This window comes from Oryctolagus cuniculus, chromosome 4 (genome assembly GCF_051225735.1).
Source record: "Oryctolagus cuniculus isolate XC-2025 breed Fujian yellow rabbit chromosome 4, ASM5122573v1, whole genome shotgun sequence".
In the NCBI taxonomy this organism is placed as follows: domain Eukaryota; kingdom Metazoa; phylum Chordata; class Mammalia; order Lagomorpha; family Leporidae; genus Oryctolagus; species Oryctolagus cuniculus.
The window spans coordinates 30,801,590-30,817,072 of record NC_142870.1 but is presented as its reverse complement, the minus strand read 5'-3'; the positions used below and the strand labels follow the sequence as shown (position 1 = coordinate 30,817,072).

Genomic DNA, 15,483 nt, shown 5'->3' with positions numbered 1-15,483 from the left:
ATTCCCATTTAAGAATTTGTCTCAGAGCCAATTTGTAACCAAGTAGAAATTGTCCCATTATTTTATAGTCAAATCTCACAAAGGAATTGCTCAGTGTTTCTGTGTGAAACTCAGATTTGACTTTGCCCTCCACTGTGAACAGAGCATATAAAACGTTTTCAACTTAGAATGATTAGTCTTCAGAAGATGGAGTTACCAAATTTTCACTGAAAGCTTAATATTTATGAAAGAGCCCTTGAGAGACTACTTTTGGAACTTACCGGACATTCTCAGCTGTAATATTGTTTAGCCTCTAACTCTTCCTAATTGGTCTCTGGTCAGAAAAGTTAGCATGGTGTCTACTTCATTTATTTGACTTTCCTACTTTCTGACTCAGAGTTAGAGTTAGCTTTGGAAGGAGACGAGGGGTCAAGTGCTTGCCTGAAGAAAGTCCTTTTTTGGCCAGTAGAACTCAAAGCCTATTGCCAAAGCAGACTTGGCAACTGATGTCTTTGCTGCTACAAAATCATCTTCCAACTCCAAATGCAAATATAATTTTCAAGTGTCATCTCGTCCCAGAGCAGTTGTTGTGGCTGAACTTCCCCAAATGAGAAGAGTAGCATAGAAACAAGTGGACTGAGTGTCTCACGGAATCCTACCTATTCCTACTGATCTGTGCATCGCCAGCAATCTGCCTTGAGTCCACCGCTGTCAACCTCAAGTTAGTCCAACTCTCATCCCAACTCAGCACTTGGCCCAACATGTCCAGGTGTCCCTTATTTTGGCAAAAAAATAAGATAATGGAGAAATGATCTAGGTTTTCTTCTGAATATTAAATGGATCTCATGTCTGTGACTCCCGGAGTTTTCTGTCTAGTGCTCTTGCTGCCTGAGACTTCTTCCAAAGTCTAAGTGAAGAGAGAGGAAAGTTGAGCAAAAGTTCTTATCAGTGGAGGAAAGTTCTGGCCAGTGATTGCTCAGTGTAAATCCAGCAAGCAGAGACGCAGCTGGGGCCATGGCGGGCAGAAGCAGAGCTATAAAACACAAAGAACCTAAAACGCCCACCTATTCCATGCTCCAGGGAAAACCACTGCTGAGATTTTAATGAACAAACTTTCAGCTATTTCTCACTTTGTTTGTCCCTTCATTTTTTATACAAATTAGATCATATTTCTATTTAAACTGCTTTTATTAACTGAGAAGTTTATGATAAACATCCTTTTCACTACTGTATCTTTTTCTAAATTTCATGGTTATCTCTTACAGAAGATATATTATTAAAATTGTATGATGAGGCCAGTGCAGTAACGCACTAGGTTAATCCTCCACCTGCAGTGCCGGCATCCCATATGGGCGCTGGGTTCTAGTCCCTGTTGCTCCTCTTCTAATCCAGCTCCCTGCTGTGGCCTAGATAGCAGTGGAGGATGGCCCAAGTGCTTGGGCCCTGCACCTGCCTGGGACACCAGGACGAAACTCCTGGCTCCTGGCTTCGGATCGGTGCAGCTCCGGCCCTTGAGACCACTTGGAGAGTGGACAAGTGGAGGGAGGACCTTTCTCTCTGTCTCTCTCTCTCACTGTCTGTAAACTCTACCTGTTAAATAAATAAATAAATAATCTAAAAAATATTATATATTTTGGACTAATGAATGCCTTTTCTTTCTTTTTTTCCTCTTTGGAGAGTGGACCCCTTTTTAAATGTTCTAAGTATTTAGAATAAAACCCCAAAATATCAGCATAAGCTGTCACTATTATTGCTGAATTTAGATTTACTTTTACAATTATAATAGATTTAAATTGTTCAAAATCAAAATGATATAAAAACATAAACTTAGATTCCCACCTCCATCATTTTTTGGTTTGTTTCATAGTTCCATGAATTTTTTTCATCCAAATACAAGCAAGTATGAATATGAACATTTAGAGGTAGATAAATCTAAGTCATTATTTTTGCTTTAACAGAGAAAGCAACTGTGTTTTCCCTTACTTTTAAAATAAATGATATATCCTGGAACTCTTTCCATGTTAATACATACATTGTGTTTGTGTGTGTATACATATATAATTTTTATAATGTGTATAATTTTTTCTTGACACAAAGCATTTCATTATGTGGAAGGAACATGCTCTCTAAATAATTATAGGAATTTCTATTCAGAATCAATTGCATAAGCTATTTTATATTTTCTTTTTTCAATAAAATTAGTACCCTCTGCTAATTTCTCATTCTAACTAAATTCCTTTCAGAAGCGAGGCATATTTATTTTTGCTATTTGTAGAGTATAGCAACACAGACATTAGTTTCAGGACGAAGTATGACAAAAGGAGGATCTCAAATGTCATTCCTCATCCTATACCTCTGAAAAACATTTTACTTCACTTCAGAGAATTCCAGTTTGCTCTTTGGAAAAATTTAATACGCAGGAGAATTTAATTACCAAAAAGAAACTTGAAATTTTCTTCCATGACCTTCTACAGATATCAAAGATTAGTGTGATTTTAATGGGGACATGCTTCTGAAATGTGGGTTTGGTCCTTCACATGATGTGCATGGTCTTAGTAAATATCTTACCCCAGATTATATCCCTAAAGGGATTTATAAAGATTGAATATTCCAGATAGTGTTATGCCAACATTTTGAAGTGTCTGTTTTTTTTCTCTTATTTCCATTAAGAACATGTCAGTTACTTTAAAATGGTATCAAATAACCTTTAATTTGTTTATTTTCAATAAAACTTTCCAAATTCAAGATTAAAATCACCCAGCATGAATATGCATCTACAGCAGTAGTTTCAACCTTGGCTCCACATTAGAATCACCTGGGGAAATTTTAAAAACCCTAAAGCTAAGGGCACTGCAGACCAATTAAATATAAATATTTGATGGCAAGACCTGGGCCACAGATTTTTTTCAAGCCCCCCAGGTAATTCCACTGTACAGCCAAGATTTAGAAGTACTGCTAGTAGGCAAGAAATAATTACTCATTTTTGTTCATTGTTTTCCTTCTAGAATTTACTTCAGTATGCTTTCCAGGAAGTATCAGTTGTGTGACAGTTTTCACTGAAATTTAATAAAACTAAAATACAACACTTTTCTTAATCGATGTGAAATACATTCTCAATAAAATAAGCTATATTCTGTGCTATTCAGTTTGAGCCTACAACTGTGTGCCAACATTTGAGTCTAGAATCTTGTGTTATAGCAATTTGTAACTTTCTTTTTTTTAAGATTTATTTATTTATTTGAAAGAATCACACAGAGAGAAGGAGAGGCAGAGAGAGAGAGAGAGAGAGAGAAAGAGAGAGAGGTGAGGTCTTCCATTTGCTGGTTCACTCCCCAGTGGTCTGCAAGGGCCAGAGCTGCACTGATCCAAAGCCAGGAGCCAGTGAAATCGGACATGACCCCCTAAAGACTATACAAACATGTGGCCCTTTTAAAGTTCTCCAGAAGTGCTATCTGGGGTGCCACATGTGCTACCGGAATTTGGGGTGCCATACGCTTTCACCATGGACTTATTACTAAATCCCCAATATTAATAAGCCCAAGAGGGTTCTTGCCTAATATTTAGAGAAGAATTCTAAATACCAGCACAGATAAACGAGGCAGCATGGTACGTTTTAGGCTTTTATTTAGTGCGAGAGGTATCTAGGAAAGTGAGGGTTTAGTTCAGGTTGGAGAGAGGGGAAAGTCTGGGAACTAGGGTATCATCCATACCACTCAGAGAGCAGGCCAAAAGCCACGTGCAGCAAGCGCCTTGAGCTGCTATCCACCACTTGTCACCGGCAGCAAAGCAGAGGCAGAGAGCTTTATTAAGAGAGAGAGGTAAATCTGGGTTCATACTGAGCACCAGGAACCAGCCACGTGGAGGAGCATCTAGGCCCAGAAGCCGAGGGCGCGTGGCCTGGAGGCGCAGGGCTACAGCAAGAGGCCAGGGCCGAAGAGCAGGGGCCTGGACACACTTTTAACCCACTTCCAAAGTGGAGTGGTTAATCAACCTGATTGGCTGGTGGGCACCCAGGTGTGGTCAGGTAGGGGCATGAGATCACACAGGGGCGTGGTGAAAGCATCAGGTAGGGCGTGAGGTCACACAGGGGCGTGGCGAAGGTGTGGTCTTCCAGCTCACAAGCCTAATCCATTTTAGCCTGTATGCCTGCCTACTTCACCAGGAGCTTCTTCCAAGTCTCCCGCCAGGGTCCAGGGGCCCAGGGCCTTGGGTCATCTTCCACTGCTTTCCCAGGCCACAGCAGAGAGATAGAGCAGAAGTGGAGCAGCCAGGTCTTGAACTGGCACCCATATGGGATGCCAGCACTGCAGGCAGCAGATTTACCCACCACGCCATGAAATTGGACACAACCCCCTAAAATCTACACTGAAATGTGGCCCTTTAAAGTTCCCCAGCAGTGCTATCTGGGGTGCCACAGGTGCTACCAGAATTTGGGGTGCCATACGGTTTTACCATGAGCTTATTAATAAATCCCCAATATTAATAAGCCTGAGAGGGTTCTTACCTCATATTTAGAGAAGAGTTCTAAATACCAGCACAGATAAATGAGGCAGCATGGTACGTTTTAGGCTTTTATTTAGTGTGAAAGACGCATAGGAGAGTGAGAGCTTTATTTAAGAGAGATGAATAAGGGTTCATACCGAGCACCAGGAACCAGCCATGTGGAAGGGCATCTAGGCCTGTATCTGGGCCAGGAAGTCTAGGGCAGGTGGCCCAAAGGCCAGGCACCCTGGAGGCGCAGGGTTACAGAAAGCTCATCTCCTGGCAAGAGTCTGGGGAAGAAGAGAAGGCCGGACACACTGTGTCCTAGGCTTTTAACCCACTTCCAAAGGGGAGTGGCTGGTTGGCACCCAGGTGTGGTCAGGTAGGGGGATGAGGTCACACAGAGGCGTGGCGAAGACGTGGTCTTCCAGTTCTCAAACCTAATCAATTTTAACCTGTATGCCCGCCTACTTCATTCCCCCCTCAGAGACTCCAGACCTTAATCTTAAGGGGATGTTGATGAGCATTGAGTCACCATCTTCTGTAGCTGCTTCCTGCTTATTAGGGGCCAGACCCTGCCTGTTCTCTGTCTGGAAGTCTCTGCCTATCTCATCTAATGAGTTCGCTTCACGAGCTGGAGCTCTTTTAGTCACCACCGTCCTCCATGTCTCCTGCGTGGTCATCATTGTTCTCAGAAGCTGCTGGGTTACGAATAAGCTGATGTATCTGTTGGATCCACCTGATGACTGAGGCCTCCAAGAAGATGGAGGTGGTAAGAACTTCCTAGATCAGTGGCTACCTGCTGGGTTATTTTAAATATAAGTGAAGGTTTATTGTCACTCTGGAATGACCGTGGGAGTCCAAAGTGTGGCACGATGTCTTTCAACAAGGCTTTAGACATCTCATGTGCTTTCTCCTTCCGGGTGGAAAAGGCCTCTATCCATCCTGTAAAGGTATCAATAAAGACTAGAAGGTACCTATAATTGCTTGGTGGGGGCATATTGGTAAAATCAACCTGCCAATCTTCACCTGGGCATGTTCCCCTCCTCTGCACAGGAGTCAACGGGGAGGTGGCCTTACGTGGTGAGGGTTATTCTGTAAACATAGTGGCCAAGAGCGAGTCACTTCCTTTATGACTGTATTTAGTCCCTTTCCTCCATTAACTCAGGAGACCAGTTGTACTAAGGCATCTCTTCCCAAGTGGGTAGAGTTGTGTATCTCCTTAATAATTTTCCATTGGGTAGCGTAATTCTATGATTTAGCATCCACTGTCCATTTGTGTTTTTAGTACAGCCTTTCTGTTGGGCCCATTCATTCTCAGGTTCCGTATAGTGAGGATCCTTAGCCACTTCCACAGATTGAGGTATAAAGGCCATTTCCAAACTCTCCTGTGTAGCCGCTCTTTTTGCTGCTCTATCTGCTAACCCATTTCCCTGGTTAACATAATTATCTCCATTCTGATGTAGCGAAGGTGTGGTCTTCCAGCTCACAAACCTAGTCAATTTTAACCTGTATGCCTGCCTACTTCAGCCACAGCACAGGCCCTGATATTTGTAATTTCCATTAGGTTCTCAAAGTGGTCCTTCTGCAGTTGCCAGCTAGCTACAGGAAGAAGCATGTTTTGTCCTTGACTTGTACCTGACTCATCCATGTAAATGTGCTTCTTTCTAAAGTATTCACAGAATAAAACCAACCTTTGCATTCATTATTCTGCATGATGTTTCTCCATTCACACTAAATCAAACTACAAAATATTCTGTGCACATCCTTTATTTTTTTAAAATATTTTATTTATTTATTTATGTATTTGAGAGGTAGAGTTACAGACAGTGAGAGGGAGAGACAGAAAGGTCTTCCTTCTTTTGGTTCACTCCTCAGATGGCTGCAACGGCTGGAACTGCGCCAATCCGAAGCCAGGAGCCAGGAGCTTCTTCCTGTCTCTCATGCAGGTGCAGGGGCCCAAAGACTTGGGTCATCTTCTACTGCTTCCCAGGCCATAGCAGAGAGCTGGGTTGGCAGAGGAGCAGTGGGGACTAGAACCGGCACTGCAGGTGGAGGATTAATCTAGTGAACAGGACACTGGCCCCTATCTGTGCACATCTTTTATAAAGAAAACTAGCTACAAGCAAAAATGCGAATGTTCATTGTGATTCAAAGACAAACTGAAAAGCTAAGTTAAGCTGTCAGTTTTTCCCCCCATTTCTTATTGAGTACCTCATGGCTGAATTAAAAAAAAAAAAAAAAAAAAAAAAAGATGATTTGGAGAAGTCTCAATCCGTCTGTCAAAGGTAATTCAGTGGGCCCAAACTCTCACCTGCCTGTTCTGTAAAGTGAGGTTGTTCTAGGAAGGCAGAGTGTGGTGTCCTGAGAACTGGGAAGCCAATATGTCCCTCAATCATTTTTCCCTTGTAAATATCTTAGAAGCTATGGACTGCAAATTTCGTAGTATTTTAATTGGAAAAGGCATGACCTAATGGCCAGTGGGAGAAAAAGAGTTATATAAGAATAGGGCAAAAATAAGGGCTACATTTTTGATTCTAGATTTCATTTTTCCCATTCTTTTCCTACTACAGGCTAAGCATCCCTGATCTGAAAATCATGAAACCATAATGCTCCAAAAATTAGGAATATTTTGAGTACTGACCTGATGCCCACAAAATTGAACATTCCACAACTGACCTTGAGTGACTAGTAACAATCAAACTTAAGTAGACTAAAAATATAAAGTTAACCTTGGACTATATGTATAAGATGTATATGAAACATAAATAAATTTTGTACTTAGGTTAGGTCCCATCCCTAGAATATATCCTTTGGAGGCAAATATTCCGAATCCCATCAAAACTTAAATATGAAACACTTCTGATTCTAAGCATTTCAGGTAATGGATATGTAACCTCTATTAGATAATGCAGTAGATAAGCAATAATCATTGAATTACTTTCGTTTGCATGGTATTTTATTACATAGTAATATTTTTTCCTTAGACTTGTCTCATAAATCTTACAGGCCATTAATTTTTCCATCTTTGTGAGTTGGATAGTTTATGAGAATTGATTATTTCTTAGTCTCAGGATTTGTAAGCTATCTTCTTTCTTAAGCTACTGCTTCCTGAAACACTTTTCCAGAGTACACTTACAATTCATTATAAAACAAGGCAGTGTATTGCCTGTTATGACAGTTATTCTTTCGTTTAAAGGATATAATATTACTGATCTTTGGTTAAAGCCTCATACTGATGCCCAATTATAGTTCAACATATAGCATTACTTTTAATGAATTGAATTTGGGAACTGGATTGTCTCCTTGTAGACTTTTGAGGCATGCTTTCACCTTTCAAATATTTTGGCCTGCCATTAATCCAATGATTTCACCCTTTTTGTTCCCTTAGACAAGGTAATTTCATCAAAGCTTTCCCACATGGCCAAAATCTGTATTAGCTATTTGGTGTGCTGTAAATTTAAAAGCCAGTAGTATTCCTCCCACTCCTTATATATACAAAAAACAGATGTAGTGATTATGCTGTAATGTTCCTGGCTCAAGTCAATTTAGATGTAAGACGATTGACTTTATATGTATTGGAGCAAAGTATGTCATTCTTTCTCATTTTGCTTAAATGAATGTTTAATAAAATTGGTACTTATCAAAGGAGAAACTCCAGAGGAAGACTAAATAAATGAGGTGATATTTTCAAAGTTAATGAATGAGGTGCCTTGATCTATGGCTCCATTACACTCTTTTCATTGCTTCACAGAACTCTTAAAAACAAGATGTGATGTAAAGGTTAGGTAAGTTGATTTAAACATTGCCTTAGAAATTCAGCAATGAAGCAATCTTATGTTTACCAGAGGGCTGTGAGTAGAAAGTCCTTTATTCCAGAACATATTTCAAAGCAAAATATAATATGTAAATTAGTCTTTTTAACATAAAAAAATTGTAAGTAACCTGTATTTAAAGTGAGTAAGGCTATGAAAATTGTCTGGGGAAGCAAAAAATACTAATAATATAATTATTTAAATTATTGTAACTTAAAAAAGAAGCTACTGATAATTTTATTTTATAGACATTAGTTTGCATTGTATCTCCTGGCATAGTTTTATAATCTGTATAGATCACGATTTTATTTCTTATTTTAAATTGGTCATTCTGAGATTTCTTTGGGATGTCTATTTGACTGATTTTTAACAAAAGCACTAAAATATGCTAGACTCAACTTGTGATCTTTTTTCACAAGTAAAAGCTTATTGGATCTAGTTAAACAAAAATGTATATTTATTAAATGATTGCTGGGTTACCTCGTGAAATCTAATACCAAAACACTCTGCTCTTTTTGGAAATAATTATTATTTTTAATGACATATTTATGCTATGCATTGTGGTTATTTGATACATGTATATAATGTGTAATAATCAAATCAAAATCCTTAGTAGTTCCATTTCCTTAAATAGTCTTCATTTCTTTGTATTGCAAACATTTGAACTCTTCTAGTTCTATATAAAACATATAAAAATTGTGGTGAACTATACTTCCCATACTGTGCTGTAGAACACTAGTATTTATTCTTTTTATTTAACTGTGTATTAGTGCCCATTGTCTGATTTCCCTATATTCCTCCTCCCTTCACCCTTCCTAGCCTCTAGTGACCTCCATTCTACTTTCTACTCCTATAAAATAAAATTTTTGGCTTCTAATATCAGTGGAAAAATAATATTCATCTTTCAGTGCCTGCCTTTTTTCACTTATAGCAATATTCTTCTGTTCTATATGATTGTTGCAAGGACAAAACCTCATTCTTTTTTATAGCTGGATAATATACCATTGTGCATGTATAATACATTTTCTTTATCTACTTACTCATCATCAGTGTCCATTGACATTGATTCCATATCTTGGCCCTGTGGACAGTGCATCAATAAACATGGGAGTACGGATATCTTTTTGACATTCTTGCTTGGTCTTTAGGAAAGACTGAAAATGGAAACAGTCATGAGCCCTGTTATGTCAAGCCAATTGCAATTAAGGAAGATATTGTCATTGGCTGCCAGGAACCAAATCCTGTAGACAGTGAAGGCATTTCCCAGAGAAAAAGAGTTGAACTGACATAACATCCCAAAAAGTGTTTATTAAAATCCCATTGGTTAACTTGTAAGCTTAAATTTAATTTAAATTTCCATCATGTCAAGTGGATTAAGCATTAGGGAAAGCCATAGTTTTTAAAATGTAAAATAATTATGATAGTATTTTTCATGGAAAACATTCATTTGTACAGCTTTAGTTCATTATATCTGAAATATTTTAATGTTATATATTGTTATTCTATAATCTGGGCAGTTGCTATTGATTTACTTATTTTTTAAGTGTGTGAATGGAACATTAGAGCAGTGGGAAAATAAATTTTGCCTTTGAATAAACAAGTGAAACTTATGCTAGTTCTGATTAGACTAAAGTAATTTTAAATTAGCAATAAGGAAACTATACAAAATATAATATAAGAGCCATTTTAAAGATAAGTGTTCTTCAGAATATGAATATGCAAAAGGAGAGTTAGATATCATCATGTCCCAAACATCTTAATACAGATTTTTAAGTAAAGTGATACTCTGAATTTGAAGTATTTTTTGTATTTACTTCTGTATTTTACTTGTTTCCAACATTTATTGACTATACATTTTTTCCTAGAATCCTTTTAATTAAGGTATACAAGCTTCATGCATTCCATTTATACAGATTTTTTTTTTTTTTTTTTTTTTTTTTTTTTTTTTTTGACAGACAGAGTGGACAGTGAGAGGGAGAGACAGAGAGAAAGGTCTTCCTTTGCCGTTGGTTCACCCTCCAATGGCCGCCGCGGCCGGCGCGCTGCGGCCTGCACACCGCGCTGATCCGATGGCAGGAGCCAGGAGCCAGGTGCTTTTCCTGGTCTCCCATGGGGTGCAGGGCCCAAGCACCTGGGCCATCCTCCACTGCACTCCCTGGCCACAGCAGAGGGCTGGCCTGGAAGAGGGGCAACCGGGACAGAATCCGGCGCCCCGACCGGGACTAGAACCCGGTGTGCCGGCGCCGCTAGGCGGAGGATTAGCCTAGTGAGCCGCGGCGCCGGCCCATTTACACAGATTTAAGAACACAGTGATTCCTTCCTACCCACCCTCCTGCCAGCCATCATTCCCACCCTGCTTCCTCCTCCCTTTCCTATTCACATCCTTATTTTTTTTAACAAAGATCTATTTTCAGTTGACTTTATATTCATAAGATTAACTCTACACGATGTAAACAGTTCAACAATACTAAAAAAAAAATACTCTTCCACAACAGTAGATACAAGGGTTGTTCAAAATCATCCCATCTCAAAATGTCAGTTTCACTTTTTTAGATTACCTTTTAGATGCTCTTTTAGTTATCACAGATCAAGGATAAAATATGGTATTTATATTTTTAGACTGGTTTATTTCACTGAATATAATGTTTTCCAGTTGCATCCATTTTGTGGCAAATGACAGGATTTCTTTTTTTTTTTTTTTTTTTACCTCTGTGTAGTATTCCATGGTGTGCACATGCTGTAATTTCTTTATCCAGCTCAGTTGATGGACACCTGGCTTGATTTCATATCTTACCTATTGTGAATTGAGCTGCAGTAAACATGAGGATAGAGGTCACTCTTTCATATGCTAATTTCTTTATGTTTGGGTAAATTCCCAGAAGGGCAATGGCTATGTCATATGGTAGGTCTAGAATCAGATTTCTGAAATATCTCCATACTGTCTTCCACAATAGCTGCACCAGTTTACATTCCCACCCAACAGTGGATTGGGGTAACTTTTTCCCCACACCCTCACCAGAATTTTTTGTTTGTTGATTTCTGTATGAAAGCCATTCTAATGGGGGTTAGGTGAAATCTCATTGTGGTTTTGATTTGTATTTATCTGACAGCTAGTGATCCTGAGCATTTTTTCATATGTCTCTTAGACATTTGAATTTCCTCTTTTGAAAAATGCCTGTTCAAGTCTTTTGCCCATTTCTTAACCTGGTTTTTTGTTTTATTGTTATTGTGATGCTTAATCTCTTTATAAATTCTGGATATTAATCCTTTATCAGTTGCATAGATTGCAAATAATTTCTCCCATTCTGTCTGTTGCCTCTTCACTTTGCTGAAAGTCTATTAGCTAATATAGTCCCATTTGCCAATTTTGGCTTTGAATAACTATGCTTTTGAGGTCTTTCCAAGAAGTCTTTGCCTATGCCATTGACTTGCACAGTTTCTACAATGTTTTCTAGTAATCTGATGGTCATACTTCTCTAGTAATCTGATGGTATTGGATCATATATTTAAGTCTTCAATCCATTTTGAGTCATTTTGAGTGGATTTTTGTATGGTGTGTAAGCCAGGGGTCATACTTTTGCATGCAGAAATCCAGTTTTCCCAGCACCATTTGCTGAAGAGACTGTCTTGGCTCCAGAGGTTGATTTTAGCTCCTTTGTCAAATATAAGTTGGCTGTAGGTACATGGATTGATTTCTGGAGTTTCTATTTTGTTCCATTGTTCCATACATTTGTGTTTTTTGTTTTTTTTTTTTTTTTTTGACAGAAACAGGCTGTTTAGATTGTAGCTGCCCTGTAGTATGTCTTGAAATCTTATATTGCAATGCCTCTGGATTTATTTTTGCTGTAAAAAGTTGTTTTAGCTATTCAAGTCTCTTGTGTTTCCATATCAATTTTAGAATCTGTTTTTCTATATTGGAGAAGAATGTCATCAGTATTTTGATTGGTATCACATTGAATCTGTAAATTGCTTTCAGTAATACGGATATTTTGATGATACTGATTTTTCCAATCCATAAGCATGAAAGATTATTCCATTTTTTTGTGCCTTCTCCTATTTGTTTCTTTAGTATCTTGTAATTTATATCATAGAGATCTTTTGACCTCCTTGGTTAAATTTATTAAAAGGTATTTAATTTTTTTGAGATGTATACCAACAAATCAGGAAACCAAAAAGAAATAGATAGATTACTGGACTCAAACAACCTACCAAAATTGAGGCATGAAGACAGAAAACCTGAGCAGACCAACAAATCAAGACAGAGATTGAATCAGTAATAAAGACTCTCCCAACAAAGAAAAGCCCAGGACTGGATGGCTTCACTGCTGAATTCCACCAAACTTTAAACAACAAGTAATTTCAATTCTTCTCAAGTTACTCAAAACAATTGAAAGGGAGGGAATCCTCCCAATCTCTTTCTATAAATCCAGTATCACCTTAATTCCTAAAACAGAAAATGATACAACAGAGAAATAAAACTGTAGACCAATTTCCCTTTAACATAGACACAAAAATCCTCAACAAAGTACTATCAAGTCGAATCCAACAATATATCAGAAAGATCATTCACCTGGATCAATTGGGACTTATCCCTAGTATGCAGGGATATTTCAACATTTGCAAATCAATCAATATGATACAACACGTTAACAAACTGAAGAACAGACGCCATATGGTTTTCTCAATAGATTCAGAGAATTCATTTAGTAAAATATAACATCCTTTCATAACCAAAACCTTAAGCAAATTGGGTATAGAAGGAACTTCCTCATCACCATCAAGGCAATCTATGATAAACTGACAGCCAGCATCTTATTGAATCAGGAAAAGCTGGAAGCTTTCCCACCAAGATCTGGAACGAGACAAAGATGCCCACTTTCATCATTACTCTTCAACATAGCCCTGGAACTTTTAGCCAGAGCCATTATCCAAGAAAAACAAAGGGATGCAAATTGGGAAGGAGAAAGTCAAATTATTCCTATTTGCGGATGACATTATTCTATATATAAGGGATCCAAATACTTCAGTAAGTGACTCTTGGAACTTATAAAAGAGTTTAATAAAGTGACATGATATAAAATAACACACAAAAATCAATAACTTTTATATACACAGACCATGCTATGGCTGAGAAAGAATTTCTAAGATTATACACTTTTTAAAAATATGTTTATTTTTATTTTATTTGAATGGCAGAGATTGAGAGAGAAAAGGAGAGAGAGAGAGAGAGAGAAAGAATATGAATGTTTCCATTCCCTGATTCACTACCTAAATTCCTACAACAGTTGGGGCTGGACCAGGTCAAAACCAGGAGCCTAAACTCCATCGGGGTCTCCTACATGGTTGCCAGGGACTCAAACATTTGAACCATCACCTATTGTCTTACAAGAATCTGGAATGGGAAATGATGGGGACTATGACTTAAAGGAGACATTCAGATATGATGTGCTGGCATTTTTAAAAAGATTTATTTATTTATTTATTTATTTATTTATTTATTTATTTATAAGTCAGAGATACAAAGAAAGAGAGAATTAGAGAGCAACATCTTCCATCCACTGGTTCTCTCCACAAACGGCCACAACAGGAAGCAGGAGCTTCTCTTAGGTTTCCCACATGGGTTTCAGAGGCTCAAACACTTGGGCCTTCTTATGCTGCCTTTCCCAGGCCTTTAGCAGGGAGCTGGATTGGAAGTGAAGTTTGCATTGCAGGTGGCGGCTTTACCCACTATGCTGCAATGCTGGACCCTGGAATGCCAGCATTTTGGGGCATCTTAACCACTTCACCAACTGCCTACCCCTGAAACTTCTTATTTAAAGTTCCACAATTTGTTCTGTGAAAACTTTTAATAAGGGATCCACCTTCAGATTGTCAGCTATGTTTGTTGCTTCTTCTAAATGTTAGAAACAAAATAACAAGACTGAAACCAGTGACATGCTTTTTTCATGAAAGAACAACTTGGGGACCTATAAAATGTTCAGTGCAATGCTTATCTTTGTGTTAAACTTCAGCAATTACCTGTTTCACTGATTCAAGACATTTCTCATAAATATTGTAGTTGAGAATGAAATATAGAGATAGTTGAAATCATATTCTTCAGAATATTGGGTAGATGCTCATGAGTCCATATTTTCAGTTCATTCAAAGTTTTATGTTAGAAAAACTGAGAACACAGAATTGAGCTCATCAAATGCCACAAATTGTTTCATACACAGTACTCACCAAGATGATTGATTTTTATGGAAAACTGGTAAAGAATATATTTTATAATGTATTTTTCAATTCAACTATTAGATGAGTGTATTTCTTTTCAGCTGTGAAAACTGTGTGTGTCACATGACTTGCTGTTTTGCAATTGCTTTTAATTTAGATTTCCAAGTCTTTCACTATAATGAGTTAACAGAGAAAATGCAAACTGCCATATCTTTGTTCATGTTCCTAAAGGACTTTTTCCTGTTCGTGCTCTTTATTTTAAGCCTAAGTGATTTGTCATAGTGACAATGGTTAAAGTAACACATAGCATGTAGGGGAGATATTAACAACTTCAGCATTGCTTAGAAAAGTGACTACCACCGAAGACCTTCCTTTGCTCATTTCAATTGTCTGCATAAAAATGTTTCAGTTCTCATAAACAGGTGAGAGGCTTCATACTGTGGAAAACTCATGAAATGGGGTACAAAGATATCTAGCTCATTCTCTCCTACACCATTTCTATGTACCATTAAAACAGCTGCTTTTCTGGCTTTTCCTGTAAAATATAGAAGTTGAAGTTAAATAACATCTAAAGTTTCTTGTAGTTCTAACCATTTGTGAACTTTGATAAATAGTAATTGTAAGAGAAGTATTAAAAGTGCATGGAAATGCATATTCTGAAAAAAAAAAACAATGCATGGATTTCCAAAAAGGTTTTCACCAAATGAAATTCATTTTTAATTCCGTTTTTGTATAAACTTTTTGAAGCACTCAGATATATACACATGTATTCCAGCTTAATAGATGAAGGTAAAGCTTAAAAATTCAGAAATATTTAACTAGCTGTTCTGTAACATCCTATTGTTAACTATCTCTTTTTTCTCCTTTTTTGGGAATTCCAACAACCCCAAAAATCATTCACAAACTAGGAATCTGTACTGATTTCTAGCTTCCTTGAAACTATAATGTAATAGCTGCTGGGGGTTATTTTGGTTTCTTTTCCGTAAGTCATGTT

General features: G+C 37.8%; 1 long non-coding RNA gene across 1 annotated transcript in view; it reads left to right on the top strand.

Annotated features, from left to right (window-relative positions):
• LOC103350594 (uncharacterized) overlaps positions 1-15,483 on the top strand; it is a 647,925-nt gene that overhangs the window by 101,051 nt on the left and 531,391 nt on the right. The gene's annotated exons all lie outside the window — the stretch shown is intronic.